Source organism: Zootoca vivipara, chromosome 4 (genome assembly GCF_963506605.1).
Source record: "Zootoca vivipara chromosome 4, rZooViv1.1, whole genome shotgun sequence".
In the NCBI taxonomy this organism is placed as follows: domain Eukaryota; kingdom Metazoa; phylum Chordata; class Lepidosauria; order Squamata; family Lacertidae; genus Zootoca; species Zootoca vivipara.
This window is the reverse complement of record NC_083279.1, coordinates 18,016,196-18,036,590: the sequence shown is the minus strand read 5'-3', so window position 1 is coordinate 18,036,590 and position 20,395 is coordinate 18,016,196.

Below are 20,395 nucleotides of genomic sequence, written 5' to 3'. Positions count from 1 at the left end.
CACGTTATGCCACCGGGGGGCTGGCCAATTCTAGCCAATTCTAGTGAATAGAGAACTGTTGCACTCAGACATTGCTTGCAGAATTCCCATGGACTACTGTGAGAACAGGGTGCTGGACTAGATGGGCCTTTGGCTAAATTCAGCATGGCTTTTTTAATGGTCTTATATTATCTTCACCATGGCGAGATGTATTATATTTTCAATTACTTTATAGTCGTTATTTCTAAATTTGCTTCTATAAATAAAAAGGAGCATGTGCAAATGTTATGCAAATATGCTTCTCGTTCATCCACTTTTTTTGTGACGCATCACCTTCATCCTATCCCTAGTTCAGGCCTGAAAGCCATCAGATGCAAACTTTATTCCTGGCCTTAGATACTTACTAGTCCATTTTTTTTTTAAAAAAAAAGCCTCCCCCCCCCATTGAGCTGAATTCAATCCACTAACCGTGAATGACAGTCTACCAGGGCTTGACAAACTTCCTGTGTTTTTGTTTGTTTGTTTGTTAGCTGTCTGGAACTGGAAAAAAGGGGGGGTTGACAAAACCCTGGCAAGCCACAATACATGGCTTGCGAGTTACGTTCAGTGCCTTGGGCCATATGCTGACTTGTGCTATCACTAAGAATTCACTTAAAGGAGCTATGGAGCAATCCCCTAAATGCCATTAATCCTGTAAAAATCTGAAATGGTTGTATATGGATCGAGAAAAGGGCACTTTACCCTGAATTCCAGCCCCTCACATTAAACCTCTGATTCAAACCTGATTGTTTCGCCCAGCAAGAATAGCATCGATATTTCTTTCAACTTTCTAGATTAAAGCTATCTGCGGCCAATCGAATGACTCCCTGAAGTGTGTGTGTGTGTGTGGGGGGGGGTTCCGGCAGAGTCTTTGTCCCTCAGCTCTCTGCATTTCTGTTTGTTCTGAAAGCTTCTATACTCTGTAAAACAACAAAACATACTATTTTGGGTCATGATTCCAGGAATGGGACTCCAACTCCGCAGTACAACAGGCCTTACATAGTAACAGCCTGGCATTCATTCAGAAATGCTTTGACCAAAGAGAAATGAGGGGAAAAATTGAGGGAGGGAGAGAGAACAAGAGAGAAAGCGCTAAGATGAGAGTTACTGGAAATAAAGAAGTTGCACCCAAAGGGTGGGGGGGAGCAGGGTTGGGGGGGGACAGACATAACATGAAACATAGAAGAAAGGAGATAAATTCTGCTTCTCCCTTTTGCATGCCAGTGGGAAAGCGCTGCAAGTTTGTCACTAAGTATCATGAATACTAAGGCCACTTCTTTAATGAAAGCTCTTCTCTTCTGAAACGTGTGTGTGTAGATGGGAACATTTTAGGCGCAGTGTTGCCAAGCGCTTTTGTTTCCTGCCTTTTAGAAATTAACTTTGCCATGGTGTGATGGAGAAGGAGCTCTCAAGCTCAAAAGCGGAACAATTCTTCATGTTTGGCTAGGCTCGCTGGCCAGCCAGCAATAAAAGTGGGTTCTCTCGGGTAATCAGTACTAGGATATGAAAAGACAGCTGTGCAAACACCCCCAGGTTCAACCCTAGCCCCGTTCCTATCTAACCAGATTTTGAACAAGCTCCACCCCTACCCCACCAGATTGCTACTGCTTGTTCTGCCCCAGGGGTGCCAACTTGAATATAATATGGGGGGGGAGCAGGTAAACCCTGCCCCACATAAGTGATCATGTGATGTGACATACACCATTTGAATGGCAATGCTCATCAACCCAGCTCCCTCAAACATTTTACTGAGAGGGGGCAAAGGGACCTCGGCCCCTAGGAGTTGGCGTCTATGTTTTGCCCTAAGAAACAGAGGAAGCTGCCTTATATATAGCGCTGGATTTACGTCAGAGCTAAACAAGCTATAGCCACTCTTTTGTTTTTGTTGTTTAGTCGTTTAGTCATGTCCGACTCTTCCTGACCCCATGGACCATAGCACGCCAGGCACTCCTGTTTTGCACTGCCTCCCGCAGTTTGGTCAAACTCATGTTGGTAGCTTCGAGAACACTGTCCAACCATCTCGTCCTCTGTCGTCCCCTTCTCCTTGTGCCCTCAATCTTTCCCAACATCAGGGTCTTTTCCAGGGAGTCTTCTCTTCTCATGATGTGGCCAAAGTATTGGAGCCTCAGCTTCACGATCTGTCCTTCCAGTGAGCACCCAGGGCTGATTTCCTTAAGAATTGATAGGTTTGATCTTCTTGCAGTCCATGGGACTCTCAAGAGTCTCCTCCAGCACCATAATTCTAAAGCATCAATTCTTCGGCGATCAGCCTTCTTTATGGTCCAGCTCTCACTTCCATACATCACTACTGGGAAAACCATAGCTTTAACTATACGGACCCTTGTAGGCAAGGTGATGTCTCTGCTTTTTAAGATGCTGTCTAGGTTTGTCATTGCTTTTCTCCCAAGAAGCAGGCGTCTTTTAATTTCGTGACTTCTGTCACCATCTGCAGTGATCAAGGAGCCCAAGAAAGTAAAATCTCTCACTGCCTCCATTTCTTCCCCTTCTATTTGCCAGGAGGTGATGGGACCAGTGGCCATGATCTTGGTTTTTTTGATGTTGAGCTTCAGACCATATTTTGCGCTCTCCTCTTTCACCCTCATTAAAAGGTTATTTAATTCCTCCTCACTTTCTGCCATCAAGGTTGTGTCATCTGCATACCTGAGGTTATTGATATTTCTTCCGGCAATCTTAATTCCGGCTTGGGATTCATCTAGTCCAGCCACTCTTTTGGGGCCCCCCCCAAAAAAAAATTAAAGAAAAAATAAACTGGATGTAAATTTCCCAAATATAAGATAAAAAACAAACAAAATAAAACCTACGTACAGCAACAGTGTTTTGTGTTGTGTAGGCTCTTATGATGTAAGTAATAGGCCACGCCTGCTAACTTGCTCCCTAAAATATCACTGGTTTGCTCATTTCTATATATAGGGTGCCTACATTCTGCATGGACTGGTTGCATGGCAACATGTGCAAATGGCTTTAGGTCCATAAATTGCCTTATAGCATATACTCAACACTAAAAAACAGTGACAATTGTTGTTGACAAAGGACAGCTGGACATATAAAGGGCCCTGTTACCTTCAGTAGCTTAGGGCCTCATCAAACCTAAATCCGGCCCTGCTTACCGGTATATATCAGCTCAAACTATTTATTCATCTAGGCCAGGAGTAGGGAACTGGATCTAGCCAACTAGATCTCCTCACACACATTGGGGCTGCGCGATATATCAATATATCATCCAAAAGCAGTTTAAAGTCCATATTGTGATATCGGTTTCATAATTTTCGACCTAGCAATATATTGCGAATCACAGTGTATATGTGTGTGTGCTATGCAAAAATCACTGTGTGGGGGGAAACCGTGAAGCCAACCAATGCCTTTACATAGCTCCATCCTTATTTCAGATATCGTAATATATTGGTATATCGTGAAGTTTAGCTGGTGATATATCACAATTTGGAAACCAGATATTGCCCAGCCCTAAAACACCTGGGCTGGGCAGCTTTGACTGCTGGTCACAATGATATCAGACAATGGAGAGCTCTAGCCCGATATTATCTGACTGGTAGCAGCTCTCCAGTGTCTCAGGCATTTTAAACATAATGGAATAACAGCATCTTCCCAGTGAAGAAAATATCAATGAATTTGGGGCATGCTAGAGGTTTGTACAATTGTGAACAGTGCGTGGGGGAGAAGCAGAAAGTGTTCCATCTTGCATCTTTGCACACTAGAAACCAACACCAATGTAATATTGCAATAAACAAGAGGAAGAATTTCTTCATAGAGTGCATAGCCAACTTGTTGAATTCACTAGTGCAAGAGATAAGGCTGGGCACTAATCTAGATGGCTTTTAAACAGATCAAGTCATAGCTGCCAAGTTTTCGCTTTTCTCGCGAGGAAGCCTATTCAGCATAAGGGAAAATCCCTGTAAAAAAGGGATAACTTGGCAGCTATGGATCAAGTACATTCATGGAAGCTGGGTCTTTCAGTTGCTATGTTAGCTAAAGCCGGGACACCCATGTTCAAATATCAGCAAGGAGTCATAGGAACACAGGAAGCTTGCCTTATCCTGAGTCAGACCATTGGTCCATCTAGCTCAGTATTGTCTACACCAGGGTTTCCCAAACCTGGGTCTCCAGCTGTTTTTGGACTCCCATCATCCCTAGCGAGCAGGACCAGTGGTCAGGGATGATGGGAATTGTAGTTCAAAAACAGCCAGAGGTCCAAGTTTGGGAAACCAAGTTTCAGACAGACCTACCTGGAGATGCCAGAGATTGAACCTGGTACATTCTGCATCCAAAACAGATGCACCACCACTATAGTCATGTTTTACCTGTAAGGAGGAAATGGTGGGGGGGAGGGAGAGAGGAGGGGGGAGACAGAGAGAGAGTCTATTTCATCTGGTCTAGCCAAGCATAGCTGCCAAGTTTTCCCTTTTCTCGCGAGGAAGCCTATTCAGCATAAGGGAAAATCCCTTTAAAAAAGGGATAACTTGGCAGCTATGTAGCCAAGTAATTCTATTTTTGTTCCATTATTATTTGTGTACTGCCCTTCATCCAAAAATCCCAGGGTGGTTCACAGCATAAAAATGTAAAAGAGAAACACAAAAGATATAATAAAAACAAAGACATGTGATGATGTAAGTTCTTGTTTTTCTCGATTTCCCTATGTAACTTTGGTGTCTTAACAACCTAAAAGCTGGGGCCAGGTAAGCTGCATCAAGTTACAATTAATTTAGCTCTATCTGGACCAAATGATTTAACAATCAAATGTAACCCTTTCGCCCACACCAATAACACAAGGAATCAAAAGGATTCATGCATTTTTCGGGGGGGCGGGGGGAGCTTGCAATACCCTCACAAGAGAAACAGATCGTTGGCGTATGACCTTATGGAGATTAATTTGCAAACAATATGCAGATTACCGGTATGTATATGTGACCAGCGGTGGGGGGAATACCAGGAATCTTTCTGCGGCTTGTCCCATGTGATCACCAGCCGCATGAACCATTTCCCCTTTCCCATTATGTTTCTATAGGCTGTTTGGCATGTCAACTTAGTTATTAAATTTTACAAACAGTATTTTCTTCGTATCACGTAACAGTGCTGTGTACATACATTTCTTTGGCCATAAAACGATATCCCAATGGCTTTATTTCAAATCCCCCAAACCTTAATTACCCTTTAAAAACCAATGTTCTTGTTTATCTTCAAGCAAGTATTATGCTAGCAAATCTGGAAGTTAGTTCTGAGTAGGACTGTTTTTATAGCACCACAGCTCCTCAGGGGTGGCTGTGGGGGAAATGAAGGTGGTTTCTATTCTAAGAAAACATCCATAAGCCGAAGGAAAAGAGCATTTTGATGTCTCTTTCATCCCCCTCCCAAGAATCTCTAATAAGTAGGGTTTTTAAGGGGTGTGTGTCATAATGGTACATTTTTCTGATGGCTTTTTCTTAGGACTTGGCAAACATGCTCCCGATGCAGACCTATATTTGCTGGGGTAATGCAAATGTAGGGGTTGTATGTCTTGCAGGAGAGAATGTTTGTTTAGGAAATGTCTAACCCTTTATCCCACCTGCCAATTCCTCCATCTAACTCCTTCATTCTAGAAGTGATTTGCCAGGTGGGATGGAGCCATTACAATCCTTTCTCAGTAGCTGGGCCACTGTTAGCCCCCATGTGTTGTCTTCAGCCATTTTTTTAATTTAGTCTCTCTCTCTCTCTCTCTCTCTCTCTCTCTCTCTCTCTCTCTCTCTCTCTCTCTCTCTCTCTCTCTCTCTCTCTCCATCCAGAGAACCCCCATCACTCTGTCATTGATATCTGAACAGTTCCATCCTTTGGCTCCACAAAATTGTTAAAGATCTTTTCCCAGCTACATACAACTCCTGTCATTGACTACTCAGAGCCACTTATCAATCAGAACCACCTGGTCAAGAACCTGTAAAAGTTTGATGTTGCCAACATTATCTGATCCCTCAACATCCACCTGATCATCAAGGATGCTATGTCACTCACGAGGAAACCATAAACCTGTGTGTGTGTGTTTGTGTTGGCCTAGGATAGATAGACCTGAAATGCTTATTTTCTTTCCCACACTGTTCTACCCTTTTCCATTTTTGCTCTCCTAAACTTTATTCTTATTAAACTTTGTGCACCTAGATTCTCTTTGGCCCATGCTTTGCAGGAAGAAAAGAAGCTACTCTGCTCGCTGCAAATTGATGGGTGTGTGATGGATGCTCCCTCATCTTCATCACCAATATTCATTGCTGATAGCCTTGAGGATTGCTCTTGTCTCAAGGTCAGAAAAAAAGCAAGGGCTGGTGGAAGCATATCTCATATTTAGAGATGTGAACGATGGAGCCTGGTCCATTAGGGTGAATGGAGCAGTGCCCTTCCAATGTCAGCCAGGCCCCACCTTCTTCTAGGTACATTCTGTCTAAGTCATGGGTAGGCAACCTAAGGCCTGGGGGCTGGATGCGGCCCAATCGCCTTCTAAATCTGGCCCGCAGACGGTCCAGGAATCAGCATATTTTTACATGAGTAGAATGTGTCCTTTTATTTAAAATGCATCTCTGGGTTATTTGTAGGGCATCGGAATTCCTTCATTTCCCCCCCCCCCCTTCAAAATATAGTCCAGCCCTTACCTTCCAAGTTCCGGACTGCAGAATCCGGGACCGGCAGCCATTTGACACCGGAAGTTGCGTCGATGTATCTTCCGGTGTCGCTTTGCCCTTCTATGGGCACCCAAAATGGCTGCCGCTGGCTTCAAAAATCGCTTGTGTGCATGTCAGGAAGTGCTCCGACGCAACTTCCGGTGACGCTCCGCCCATCTATGGGCACCAAAATGGCCGTCGCCAACACCGGAAGTGACGTCTATGCACTTCCGGACATGCGTACATGCGGCTTTTGAAGCTGGCGGCGGCAATTTTTGGTGCCCATAGAAGGGCAAATCGGAAAGGAAAAAATGGCCGCCGACAGGAGAAAATAATGGAGAAAAACGGCAGACGAAGTGATACGGGGGACCACCGGGAAAAGGTAAGTAAAAAAGGGGTTTTCCCGGGGAAAACGGGAGACTTGGCAGCTATGGTCCAGCCCCCCACAAGGTCTGAGGGATGGTGGAGCGGCCCACAGCTGAAAAAAAGTTGCTGACCCCTCGTCTAAGGGATGGTCCTGGCTGTTAGCTTCCTCTTCTTCAGACTGGGTGTTGCCATTATAGAACTCTGTAGGGAGACAGAGGAGGGCAAAAATAGAATTTGTTGGCCCTGTCTGTCATTGGCTCTGACTCCACCTACTGTTGGTGCCTCTGCCTACTGCCCTACAAGTCCCAATGGGACCAATCCACTGCTGGATGTCCCCAGGCAGGGTGTGAGAGAGCTCTCCGGCTCTCCACTGCACAAACAACCAGAAAAGAAAAGCCAACACAAATAGTAGCATTTAATGCTGCAGAATAGCAACCTCAGACTTGTTTAAAGCAAAGTGAAACCCCAAACTTCTGAAAGGGCTGGCGAGTGAAATGCTATTTCCCTGGTGCCAAAAGTTCACCCATCAGCAGCCATTGTGCCTTCATTGAAGGGGGTTCCAGGAAGAGGGTACCATCACCGTTTCAAGGTACTTTATGGGCTGCCTTTCTGATGATAAGTGGTCTGCGGAAGCTCACCTAATTTTTCCCACTTCACCTCTGAAAGCAACCAGCCCAGAAGGATATCATGGCTGATAACATCAACAGCCACTGAGACATCTAGAAGCAGCTATGAGTCCCATCCTTCTCCCAGCATAGGTCATTCATCAGGGCAGCCAATCTGTTTCAGTGCCAAAACAAGGCAGAAACCAGATAAGAAGATAAGAAAAACCAGATGAACCATATTGCCCAAGAGAATCTGAAAAAAAAATCACATCTACCACCCACTGAAGATCCTTGTGGAAAGAAGGTATTTTCGCCCCAAGGGGAAATGGTACTTCAGGCAGGGTGAGAACTTACCAGCCACCAGCAATTGCCCCAAACACTCACGCATGGGCCATTGTGAGTCCAAAGCAGCTCATCAGGACTCAAATATTTGGGGTGAGGTCTGCCTGCCTTCAGAATGCAGGGCCGGCTCTAGGTAGACCCCTGGTGGCGTAGGGCACCACGGCGCTGGCCCGCCAGGAGGGCGCCGCGAGCTGCGCCCGCCCGCTGGGCAGCCCGCTGGTTCGACGCGCAGCTGCGCCCGCCCGCCCACCCACCGCGCTGGGAAACGGGGCGGGGGAGGGCGCCGGAGGGATCCGTCGCTCCACGGCGCCAGGGGCGCTTAAGACGGCCCTGTCAGAATGGTACCTCTGGCATCTAGGGTTGCCATTGAATGCCTCACCAAAAGAGAGGGAAAGCTTCGCCCAAGAAGACACAAATTAGCCCCACAGTTTAGAAACAATGACTATCATCATGACCAGTTTTCCTGCTCAGTCTGCAGTTCACGTGCTGCTACCTGTTGATGGGCAATTTCAAGGTCCACCATCTCCCCTCTTATTATTCTTTACACCAAACTCGGGCAGGAGGCCCACGGCCACTCTCCAATCCTCTCTGCACAGGAGATGCTCACAGGATCCATTGACGTAACCCCACTGTACTTTTGATATCGTGTGTGCAGTTATAATTTCCGTTTCCTCGAAATGAAACGAATTCAGCTTGGAAGATTCCACTTTCTGCTGCATGCTAAATGGCAACTGTTAAGAAACGAAGGGCTTTGGAGAGAGTAGGGCCTCGTCTGCTTCCACCCGGACCAGTTCTGCTCTGCTTCATCTCTCTGACTTCCTGCCTGCCTGCCTGCGTTCCCTGTTTAACACATACATTTTCATAGTTTTCCACCAGTCCCTCAAAGGAGTGGATCGGCACTATCCAGAGATGTGCTTTCTCTTTCTTTCCCTCTCACACCCCTTGTTTCTTTGGGCAAAGTCTTTTCAATGGAGAGCGGGGGAATGCAAAGAGGGGTGGGTGGTGTGTGTGTGTGTGTGTGTGTGTGTGTGTGTGTGTGTGTTAGGGGGAGAGAAGGCTACCTGAGGCTGCAAGCCATGAAAAGATGTCGTTGGAGTGTATCAAAGACAAAGCAGGGACCCGTTCCCCCCCCACCTCCTGCCTCCCCACCTCTGCACATCCCTCCCCTTCTCCAGCAAGGCAGGACAGCAGGCATTGCGGTTCAGGCCACAGAGCTGTTTGATTGCTTAAGCCTGGTGGTCACACAATAGGACCAGAAAGAATGGCTGTTTCCTTCCTTCCTGTTGAGTGTTCTGCCTGAGTGAAGAAATTGAATAGCCCTTCGCTTCACAGCAACACTGGGCTCTAGCGCAGGCAAAACCCAACAAAGAGCCATTCTAGGGCATTTCCAACTGTACCTAAGCCAAGCCACTGAGCTGTGGAATCATCCGGGCAGGGGGAGGAAAGCAGCCAAACGCACAGACATTGCTGGAGAGCGGGAGGGGAGGGAGAAAGACACACACACACAAGCACAGTAAACATCCAGGTTATTGTTTTTGATGTCTGATGCTTGGCTTCTCTGCTGCTCCCTTCACCCACCACCCACAATTCTTGACTATTATTTTTTTAAAATCATTTTGGTTAGTGCAATCTTAACCCAAAGGAAGTCTTGTTCAATGCACTACGGATTGCTCTCAAGTAAAGGAGGCTAGAGGTGCGGTAGATAAGTTTGCACACTGGTCCGCTTTGATCTTATATAATTGTTATTTACCTAAAAATGGGGGGCAAAGAAAATACAACCCAATATGGTTTGAGCTAGAACTCCTGAATACGTGTTGCTGAGGGCCCAGATCCCAGGATTTCTTGTACAGGTTCAATGGACTCTTGAAGGCCAAAAACACAAAACAGGAAAAGACTTGAATGCATGTGATCCATGCGACGATCACCTCCAGGCTTGACTATTGTAACTCGCTCTACGCAGGGTTGCCCTTAAGGCTGACCCAGAAACTCCAGCGGGTGCAGAATGCCGCGGCGAGGCTCCTTACGGGGTCCCGGCCGCGGGATCACATTCATCCAGTGCTTTACCAGCTGCACTGGCTCCCGGTGGAGTACAGGATCAGGTTTAAGGTGCTGGTTTTGACCTTTAAAGCCCTATGCGACTTGGGACCCTTGTACCTACGGGACCGCCTCTCCTGGTATGCCCCACGGAGGACCTTAAGGTCCACAAATAATAATATTCTGGAGATCCCGAGTCATAAGATGGCTAGATTGGCCTCTACTAGAGCCAGGGCCTTTTCAGTACTGGCCCCAACCTGGTGGAACGCTCTTTCCCAGGAGACCAGAGCCGTGCGGGATTTGTCATCTTTCCGCAGGGCCTGCAAGACAGAGCTGTTCCGCCTGGCTTTTGGGTTAGACTCAGCCTGACCCCTGTGTTTTCCTCCCTCATGGCTTGGATTTATGGCCTACTTGAAATGAGGCTGCATTTTAAATTTTAATACTGTATTTTAATCTGTATTTTAATTAATTGTTTTTATGTTTTATTGTAATTCTGTTGGTGTCAGCCGCCCTGAGCCCGGTTTTTGACTGGGGAGGGCAGGGTATAAATAAAAATTTATTATTATTATTATTATTATTATTATTATTATTATTATTATTATGTATAATGGGACAGCTACACCTGATATTTCCTTTCTCATACAAGTGATTTTTTTTAAAAAAAATGAAATAAACCTAGTATTACAAGGGGGGGGGGTCTGCTGTGCATTAAGTCACCAGGGTTGCACTGGGGGGTCTAAGGGCCAAAGCCAAGTTCAGCACTTTTTAAGCTCCTTTTATTTCAATCAGGGAGTTATACATGGCTTAGGCTGCAATCCAGCAAAAGATTAGCATGGAATAAGCCCCACGGAAACCTAGTAGGATTGATTTACTTTCAAATCAAGCAGCATAGGATTGTGCTGTAAATTTCTTTCACTGAAATGAATAGGAATTAAACATACTTCACATTGGCAGAGTCACACTTTTAGTATGCTAGTGGAGGATTGCATGTACTGTAGATGTTGTGTTTCAAAATCTTTAGTAGGGATGGGGACATATGGTCTTCTAAATGTTGCTGGGCTACAAATCTCATCAGTCCTAGCCAGAAGTGTGGGAATGTTAGGGATGTGGATTAGGATATATTATTAGATAGATCCTATCCAAGCTTGTGTTATCAAGCTTCCAATATCAGCAGAGTGACATTCCCCTTTTGTGCGCAGCAAAACGTGAGCGTTTAGGTTTGTTAAAACCTCTACAACATTATTATACTTCCTGGAAAATCCCCTTTATCCCTTGTAAAAGAAAAGACACAACACAGTGCTCTTTAAAAAGTAAAAAGAGTTTACTTACAGTACATCCTGAGTTAACAGCATAATCTCGGAAAGGCAGGCTTGCTTAGAAAAAGTAATATATACATGTGAAGTTCACTCATAAGGGGTGAGACTCCATTTTCTCTCTCTTGGCTGGAAGCCGAGAGAGACTCTAACGCTAAGATGTTGCTTCTCTGAAGTGTGTGGTCCAAGAGAGGGAAATGGCTACTGGCCAGTGAATTTATCTGCCACCTTTCCCATCTCATTTGCATGTGTGGAGGAACAGGAAACTGACCTGGTTAGGTGTTCCTCCATGTGGTCCTCCATGTGGACACTCTGGGAACTGTTGTGACTTGTCTGCCCCAGTATTCCATCCCACAAGAAGACTAGAGATTATCAGAGCTGTAGTTCAACAACTTCTGGAGCACCACGGGTTTCCCATCCCTGATGCTAGCAGTTGAGCTGATGTGTTTGTTTTTTAATTATAACTTATGCTTCAAACAAGAGAGTGTCTTGCTTCAGACTTATTTCCAAAACCTGGGCTTGGACGTTTCTTCCTCCCTATTCTGTCTTTTTCCTTCCTCCTCCCTTAGCAGGATGTTCCTGCTGCAGTTTGAGAAAAAATACAAAGAGAGAGCAAGAGTTTGGTGGTTTAAATGGGCTCAGGACATGATCTCATACTTATTTGCTTGGGAGTAAGTCCAACTGAAGCGTCTAGGGCTGCACTGACACACTTACTTTAGAGAGGTGCATCTGATAGCCATATTTTTACATTTTCAGTGGGTCTGCTCTGAGCATTGGCACCAACTCTATAGGGCCAAGGTGTCTTCGACCCCCTCAGTATCTGTGGGGTAGGGGCCAGGCCCCTTCAATGCTGAGGGGGCGGAGGAGGCAGGGCGAGGCATGGCTCCAGTGGCCAACTCCTCGAGTGTGAGAGAGGAGGAGCCGCCAGTCATTGAAGCCACACTGTGATGGGCTTCTCACTCGGCCTCCTCCCAACAATGTGACACTATGTTTGTGTCTGGCACATGACATCACAAACGCCTAACATGCAATAGGCCCCCCCTCAATCTTGGGCACAAGTCGGCACCTCTGACTCTGAGGAAGTCTACTAGTGCATACAACCCATAGTTATTCTTGAGTTTAATTATTTGCATGCCCTCCAACATTTCTCCGATGAAAATAGGGATGTCCTATTCCAGTGATGGCGAACCTATGACACGCGTGTCAGCACTGACATGCATAGCCATTTTCAGTGACACGCGGGTGCATGCCGAGACCTCACTTCCGGCCGGCAGCAGAATGCCGCAGGCGCTGCATCTCTGGGGGCCTTGTGGACTTCCGGCGAGGCAAGATGGCGGTTGGCACGGAGCCGCGGAGCTCCTGAGCCACCCAAACCACCACCGCCCGGACACTGGGGGCCACCAGTGCAGCAACCAGGGAGCTGCTGGACCCCACCCTCACCCCGTGAACCTGACGGACAGCCTCAAGGCACTCCGGAGGCCGGAGGAGGAAAAAGGAAGCCCCGGCACAGGCCCAACCCGAGCCCACCTCCCCAACGGCAGACCTGTTGGAGGAAGGCCTGAGCCCAGACTCCCACTGGGAAAGACCTCTGGGTTTTGCCTTATTTCCCCCCCCCCTTTTTAAATATTTTTTTTATTTTTTTAAAAAAACTTTAATAATTTTTTCCTCCCCTTTTTCCTTTTTTAAAAGGGGAAACAATTATACATTTTTGTTATTTAAACTATAACTATCACGAAATTATGGTTTTTTTCTTAAGTGACACACCACCCGAGTTATGCTCGGTTTTTTGGCGAATTTTGACACACCAGGCTCAAAAGGTCGCCCATCATTGTCCTATTCAATACTAGTACTACCCTATTAATACTACTGCTGCTGCTACTACTAAGTTTATTATTTATACACCAACCATCTGACTGGGTTGCCCCAGCCATTCTGAACAGCTTCCAACGTATATAAAAAACATAATAAAACATTATGCACAGAAAAACCTTCACTGTACAGGGCTGCCTTCAGATGTCTTCTAAAGGTATTATAGTTACTTGTCTCCTTGACTCAGGGGTCGCATAACTCCATGCCCTCCAACATTTCTCCAAGGAAAATAGGGATTTCTTAAGGAAAAGTGGGACATTCTGGGATCCGATCAGAAACTGGGATGGCTTCTCTAAATCCCGGACTGTCCCTGGAAAATAGGGACACTTGGAGGGTCTCGATCTGGGTCAGGAGTAGGAGAGATATCTGAGACAGGAAGTTTCATTTACTTATCAAAACAAAGCAAGGGATTTGCTTAAAATATCTCAGGACTGTCAGTTCATTGACACCAGCCTTACTGATATGGCTGTAACTCTCTCATAGAGTTCAGTAATCAAATCTTATCTAGCTCCTCAAACATTACATGAAAATTTCATAGATGTTCCTGTTTTTAGCAGTATGACCACCCAGTCAAAGATGCAGTCACATGGTGGCGACGGCTATAGATTATCTCTCCTCTCCTCTCCTCTCCTCTCCTCTTCTCTTGGCAATCACTCGTAGCCAAGTAAGATTGTCTTCCATAAACACAGTTTTAACAGTGAGTGAGTCCAATAAGTGACTGTGGAGGCCAATTCTGGATCCACACGTCCTTCCACAGTTGGGATATTGGTTTCCAGGCTGATCACGGTGAGGGTTTGCTAAGCATGCCTTCCTCTTCTTAGCACGTTTCTCCCTTTCGTCCTGAGTTCAAGCATCTTCAAAGCCCATGACACCTTCAGTAAAGGCTGTTCTCCGATTGGAGCGATTGCAGGCCAGTGTTTCCCAGTTGTCGGTGTTTTTACTACATTTTTAAAGATTTGCCTTGAGAGAGTCTTTAAACCTCTTTTGTTGACCACCAGCATGGTGCTTTCCATTTTTAAGTTCGGAATAGAGTGGTTGCTTTGGAAGACGATAATCAGTAACGTATCATCTGCAGGGTAATTAAATTGACATGGATATAAATAAACATGGTTAGCATAAGAAGCATTTAGATGCCTAATGTTTGCAAACAAATTAATAACGCTGCCCCATTTAGTCTAATAAATTGTATTTATATATTTAGATTATTCTTTCATCCACCCTTTTGCTATAGGCTCAAAGGTGTGGGTGTAAGTATATCGACTTTAGCCACTTTGGTTTTATAACCTGAATGATTGCAGTGAATTCATTTTCAATAATACTTCATCTGTATTTTCTGTTTCAGCTTTGTATATAATTCTACTATGGGGGCTTCAGCCCAGAAAGGCGGCCTAGAAATATTGGACAGGCACACAAACAAATGACTACAATTCATGCTTTAAAAATAAAAATAAAAAGAGGCACCTAGAAAACTATGCAAGTATTATGAAAGCGCAGCATTTTCTAAACAGATCAGCATAATTTATTCTTCTTTTGCTAGTCATAGGGAGGCGAAATGCATTTTGAACCTCTACTCCATCATTCTGCCTCAGGTCCCAGGGTGGGTTACAACAACTTAATATTAAAAACATTTTCAAACAAACTATACACACAGAAATAGAATGGCTCCTGAAAAAATTGTGTCTCAGATGTTAAAGGTAGGGAGGTGTGCCATTTATTCCACAGCCTAGAATGCCCTCTCCTAAGCTTTTTTTTTTTTTGCCAAAGTTGTTGAGTTTTGGGGTTGTTTTTTTAAAGGGGAGGGGAGATTGGCCAAAGTTGTTGAGCTTTGAAGTTTCAGAGCTATTTTTAAAGGAAATTTGCCAGAAAATCACTTTACTGATTTTCGGAAACTATGCCTGGACGCTATTTTCAAAGGACAAATCCTGGATATGTCTGGGAAATTCTGGACGTATGACAGCCCTTCCCAAGAGAGCCCAAGGGAAGAGTCTTTCAGCTATTCTGGGCCTAAGTCATCTAAGCCCTTTAGCACTACAGTGGCACCTCGGTTTACAAACACAATTGGTTCCGGAAGTCTGTACTTAACCTGAAGCGTACTTAACCTGAAGTGAGCTTTCCCATTGAAAGTAATGGAAAGTGGATTAATCCGTTCCAGATGGTCCGCGGAGTACTTAAACTGAAGCGTACTTAACTTGAAGCGAATTGTTCCATTGAAAGTAATGGAAAGTGGATTAATCCATTCCAGACGGCTCCGCGGAGTACTCAACCTGAAGCGTACTTAACCCGAAATATGAGTGTTATTGGTTCTGGAAGTCCGTACTTAAGCTGAAGCATACTTAACCTGAAGCGAACTTTCCCATTGAAAGTAATGGAAAGTGGATTAATCCGTTCCAGATGGTCCGTGGAGTACTTAAACTGAAGCGTACTTAACCTGAAGCAAGCTTTCCCATTGAAAGTAATGGAAAGTGGATTAATCTGTTCCAGACGGGTCCACGGAGTACTCAACCTGAAGCGTACTTAACCCGAAATATGAGTGTAATTGGTTCTGGAAGTCGTACTTAACCTGAAGCATACTTAACCTGAAGCGAACTTTCCCATTGAAAGTGATGGAAAGTGGATTAATCCGTTCCAGACAGGTCCGCGGAGTACTTAAACTGAAAATACTCAAACCGAGGCATACTTAAAGCGAGGTAATGTGAACACCTTAAATTGGGCCCAGAAACCAACTGGCAACCCCCATTTTGTAGGTTCTTCCCTTCTTCGTGCTTTCCCCTGCCCCCATCCGAAGCAAGACAGCTCTTCTCCTCCACCGCCACATAAATGCAAACGAACCGAAGCCCAAGCCTCTTTCCAGGAATACAAATTAGGGGCAGGTAGCCTAAGGAGGCTTAAAAAGCTAAAACGGCCAAGTTCACAATGAAGAGGATGAATGGATGAGAGACGGAAAGTGGGGTAAAGTGTTCAGCTTTTGTCATTTAAAATGACGTCTTCAACTCTTTGCCATTGCTGGTTTGTCCTGCTCCAAAAAATAATGACGAATTTCAATTAAAACATGAAGTAGGGAAAAGAGAGAGCGAGGGAGGGAGGGTAGGAGGGATAGATAATAATAATGTATTTTTGGGGTGGGTGAGAGACAGATGAGGGAAAGTTCAATAGAGCAGCACTGAAAATAAATATGAGGATAACAAGATGATTTTGTTAACTTTCTGCTCATAATAAGAATATCAGGCTGGGAAAAACAGAGGGTGGCTTTAGGGCCGTCATTGTAAAATATGACAATGGCTCCTCTGTAAATAGCAAAATGAATGATGTCATCAAAGCAGCTGGAGAAAAGTTTCTAGGATGATCACATCTCCTGCAGTTATATCCATCTAGCTGATTCATATCCCATTGCATTAGCCACCGATCTCCGTGACCAAATTATCAATGTGCTTCTACTGTATGTTATTAACTTGGTGGCCATTTTGAACACAAAAGCTGAGGGGGGGGGGCTGAATCATACAATGATTCAGACTTGGAAGGGCACCCTGAGGGTCATCTAATCCAATCCCCTCCTGTACAGGAACCAAGCTTCATAGACACGCCACGGCCCTCTGTACTTCTATGTGAACTGAAACAACCCTCGCCTATTCTCTGCTTCTCTCGTCATCGTGCCAGGGATAGGGTGCTGATGCTGGATTATTATATCATATTATTATTATTACACTTGTATCTCACCTTTCCTTCAAAGAGCTCAAGGTAGTTCTCTCCCATCCCAATTGTATCCTTGCAACAGCCCTAGGTGCTAGATTTAGGCTGAGAGGCAGTGACTGGCGCAAGGTCACCCACTGAGCTACATGGCTAAGTGGGGATTTGAGACACTGGTTGCCCAAGCCAAGGAGATAAGTAACTATACCACCTTTAGAAGACATCTGAAGGCAGCCCTTTATAGGGAAGTTTTTTTAATGGGGTGTGTGTGTGTGTGTGTGTGTGTTGGAAGCTGCCCAGAGTGGCTGGGGCAACCCAATCAGCTGGGCAGCGTATAAATAATAACATTATGGAATAGGACATTCCTATTTTCATTGGAGAATGTTGGAGAGTATGCATAGCTGCCAAGTTCCGAATTGAAAAATCCAGGACCAGCAGCAGCGCGGCACCGGAAGTCGCTACTTCGCAACTTCTGGACATGTGTAGAAGCGACTTCCGGTGCTGGCGCCGCCCGATTTCCAGTGCCCATACATGGGCAGAGCGGCACCAGAAATATGGCCGCCGGCAGGAGCTGCTATCCAGGGGATTTACGGGATATAAATCCATTCAGGAGACCAGTGGGAAGAAACGGGGGTTTCCCGGGAAAAACGGGATACTTGGCAGCTATGAGAGTATGTTCTCTGCAATGCAAAATGTCACCTTCTAGGAAAAGAGAAGCTGTCTTATGGTCCATTGGTCTATTCTATTAGTTCAGTATTATCTACAGAGACTAGCAGTGATTCTCCAGGATTTCAGGAGCCTTTCACGGTTTTTTTCCTTCTTCTTCTTGTCTTTTCCACAGCAAATAGGTCTGCTCTCAGAATGTAGCTGTCTCTCATTTATCTAGAACAGCAGTTATCAAAAGCTGTAAGCCATGTGTTTGCCTTTGCAAAGAATGTAATCTCTAAATTTCCCCAATCCACACACTCCTTGCACATATGCTTTAACCAGCCACCTCCATAATCTGCACGTCACCTACTTTCGTCTTCTCTCTGCCTCCTAATGGAGAAATCCTGTACGTATAAACTAGCCTTAAGAATCACTGTTTCTCCAAGAGCAGTTGAAGATTCTCCCACACAGTTGGCAGAACCAGCCAGCTGGTGGCTATCTGGCTAGTTCACCAACAGCCCTGCCATCTCCCTGTTATGACTATAAATTCTGGAGGAACTCCTTGGCAAATGCCTAGGACAGTGTTTTCCAAACTTGGGTCTCCAGTTATTTCTGGACTACAGCTCCTATCATCCCTAGCTAGCATACCCTCCAACATTTCTCTGATGAAAATAGGAACACCCCATTCCATATTGATAAGTTTACTAGTGATGCCCCTCACCTCTTACTGAGTTGCCCCAGCCACTCTGGGCAGCTTCCAACATATATAAAAACATAATAAAGCATTAAACATTAATAAAAAAAACTCTTCACTATACAGGATTGCCTTCAGACAGCTTGGAGGTTTGATAACTCCATACCCTCCAACATTTCTCTGATGAAAATAGGGGTGTCCTAAGGAAAAGTGAGACATTCTGGAATCAAATCAGAAACCGGGTCGGCTTCTCTAAATCAGGGACACCCCTGGAAAATAAGGATACTTGGAGGGTCTGAGCTAGCAGGACCAGTGGTCAGGGATTATAGGAACTGTAGTCCAAAAACAGCTGGAGACCCAAGTTTGGGAAACACTGGCCTAGGATAATGTTTTCTCTCCATGTCTGGTGGTGATTTTCCTCAGGAGCTGACATAAAGAGTCTCCAACATTTGCCCGCATATAAGAAGTAGGCACTGCAATTGGTGTGTGTCAAACTCTGCTCCCCTTTAAATGATTGAGAGCCCTGTTTACAAAAAAATCTCGAAGGCTCATGCCCTATCAAACAAGCCATGATGGAAGTCCCACGGAGACGTGCAACGTGAGCCTTATTTGGGAGCAGTGCATAATTGGAAAGGATCTGGAATTAATCAGGAAATGTTTGGAACGAGTTTATTGCAAGGGCGCTGCTTCCACATAGCTTTCCCCTTTCGACAGAAAGAATTGCAAATGATGTTTGGCAGATATCTACAATGTGTTTGGAACGGGAAGGCAAGTTGGCTTCCCCTTTTGGCGTGGGCGGATATTTTCTCCCAGGGCAAAATTTAAACATGTATGAGAGAGGTGGGATCTCCGAGCTCTTCCCAAAAGAGGGCATGTAGCTGCATGCTTTGCAATCCTAATGGATTCCCTATCAGCCACCTGCATACCAGAGTCATGCGCTACCCAAGCTCCCTCTCTCCTTTATTATTTCAAGGCATTCAGAAATGCAGAAGTTCAGTCCTGATAAACATATAACCAAATGCAGTGTGATCCTACAAAACATGGGTGGGAAATCTTTTTTTCATCTCAAGGGTCATATTCTTTTCTGGGAACTTTCCAATCACTTGATTCCACTATTGGATGGAGTCGGGGGGGGGGGAGTGGGTGGAGCAATTGATGCAAATATTATTATATTATCATTGATTTAATAATTGCCTTCTAAACTACTGTCTCAAGATGATATACACCAAAGTGTCCCTATTTTGGAGGGGCAGTCCTGGAATTATGAAAACCACCCCAGCTTCTGATTTGATCCCGGAATGTCCAGATTTTCCCCACCAGCATAAACAATGAAATTGTTGTTGTTGTTGAACAGGACATCCCTATTTTCATCAGAAAGAAAGATTTGATGGTATGTGATCATTGGCCATTCGGATGATTGACCATTGGACTTAAGGACCATTCCAAACACTGGCAGATGGACCATTGACCCACTGGCTGGGCCTGATGGAAGTCATAGTCCAACAAAAATCTAGAGCAGGGGTCCCCAGACTTACCGGCGTTTGGGCCGGTTCCCACCGTGCCGATCGCGCGGCGGGCCGGAGGGCAGGGGAGCGCGCGCCTGTGCAGGCCGGCGGGCGGGGGAGTGCACGCCCGTGCGCATGCGCACGGGCGCTTACTGGCGCGGCGGCGCGCTTCCAGGGTGGGAAAAGCGCCGAAAATCCGTTGTGCGCATGCGCGTGGGCCTCCCCCGACCCGGAAGTGCACCAGAAATGACTTCTTCCGGGTCGGGAGAGGCCCATACGCATGCGCACAAAGGATTTTTGGCGCTTTTTCCCCAACCCGGAAGAGCGCTGCCGCGCTGCGCACCGTAAGAGCGGGCGGCGGGGGTCGTCGCGGGCCGGATTGGCAGGCTAATTGGGCCGCATCCGGCCCCCGGGCCGTAGTCTGGGGACCCCTGATCTAGAGGGTCACACAGATTCCTTATCCCTGCCATATGAAGTTACTCCCGCTGATTTCAAGGTTACTTTCTCCCTATTAATAAGCATTCAGGACTGAACCCTTGAAATTGCTCAATGCCCCATCATCACTCAAAGTAAGCTTTAAGATTTGTCCCAAATTTCCCTGCTCTTCAGAAGCTGCTCTTCAAAATATTCACTGTAGCTGAAGAGAAACACACACACACCC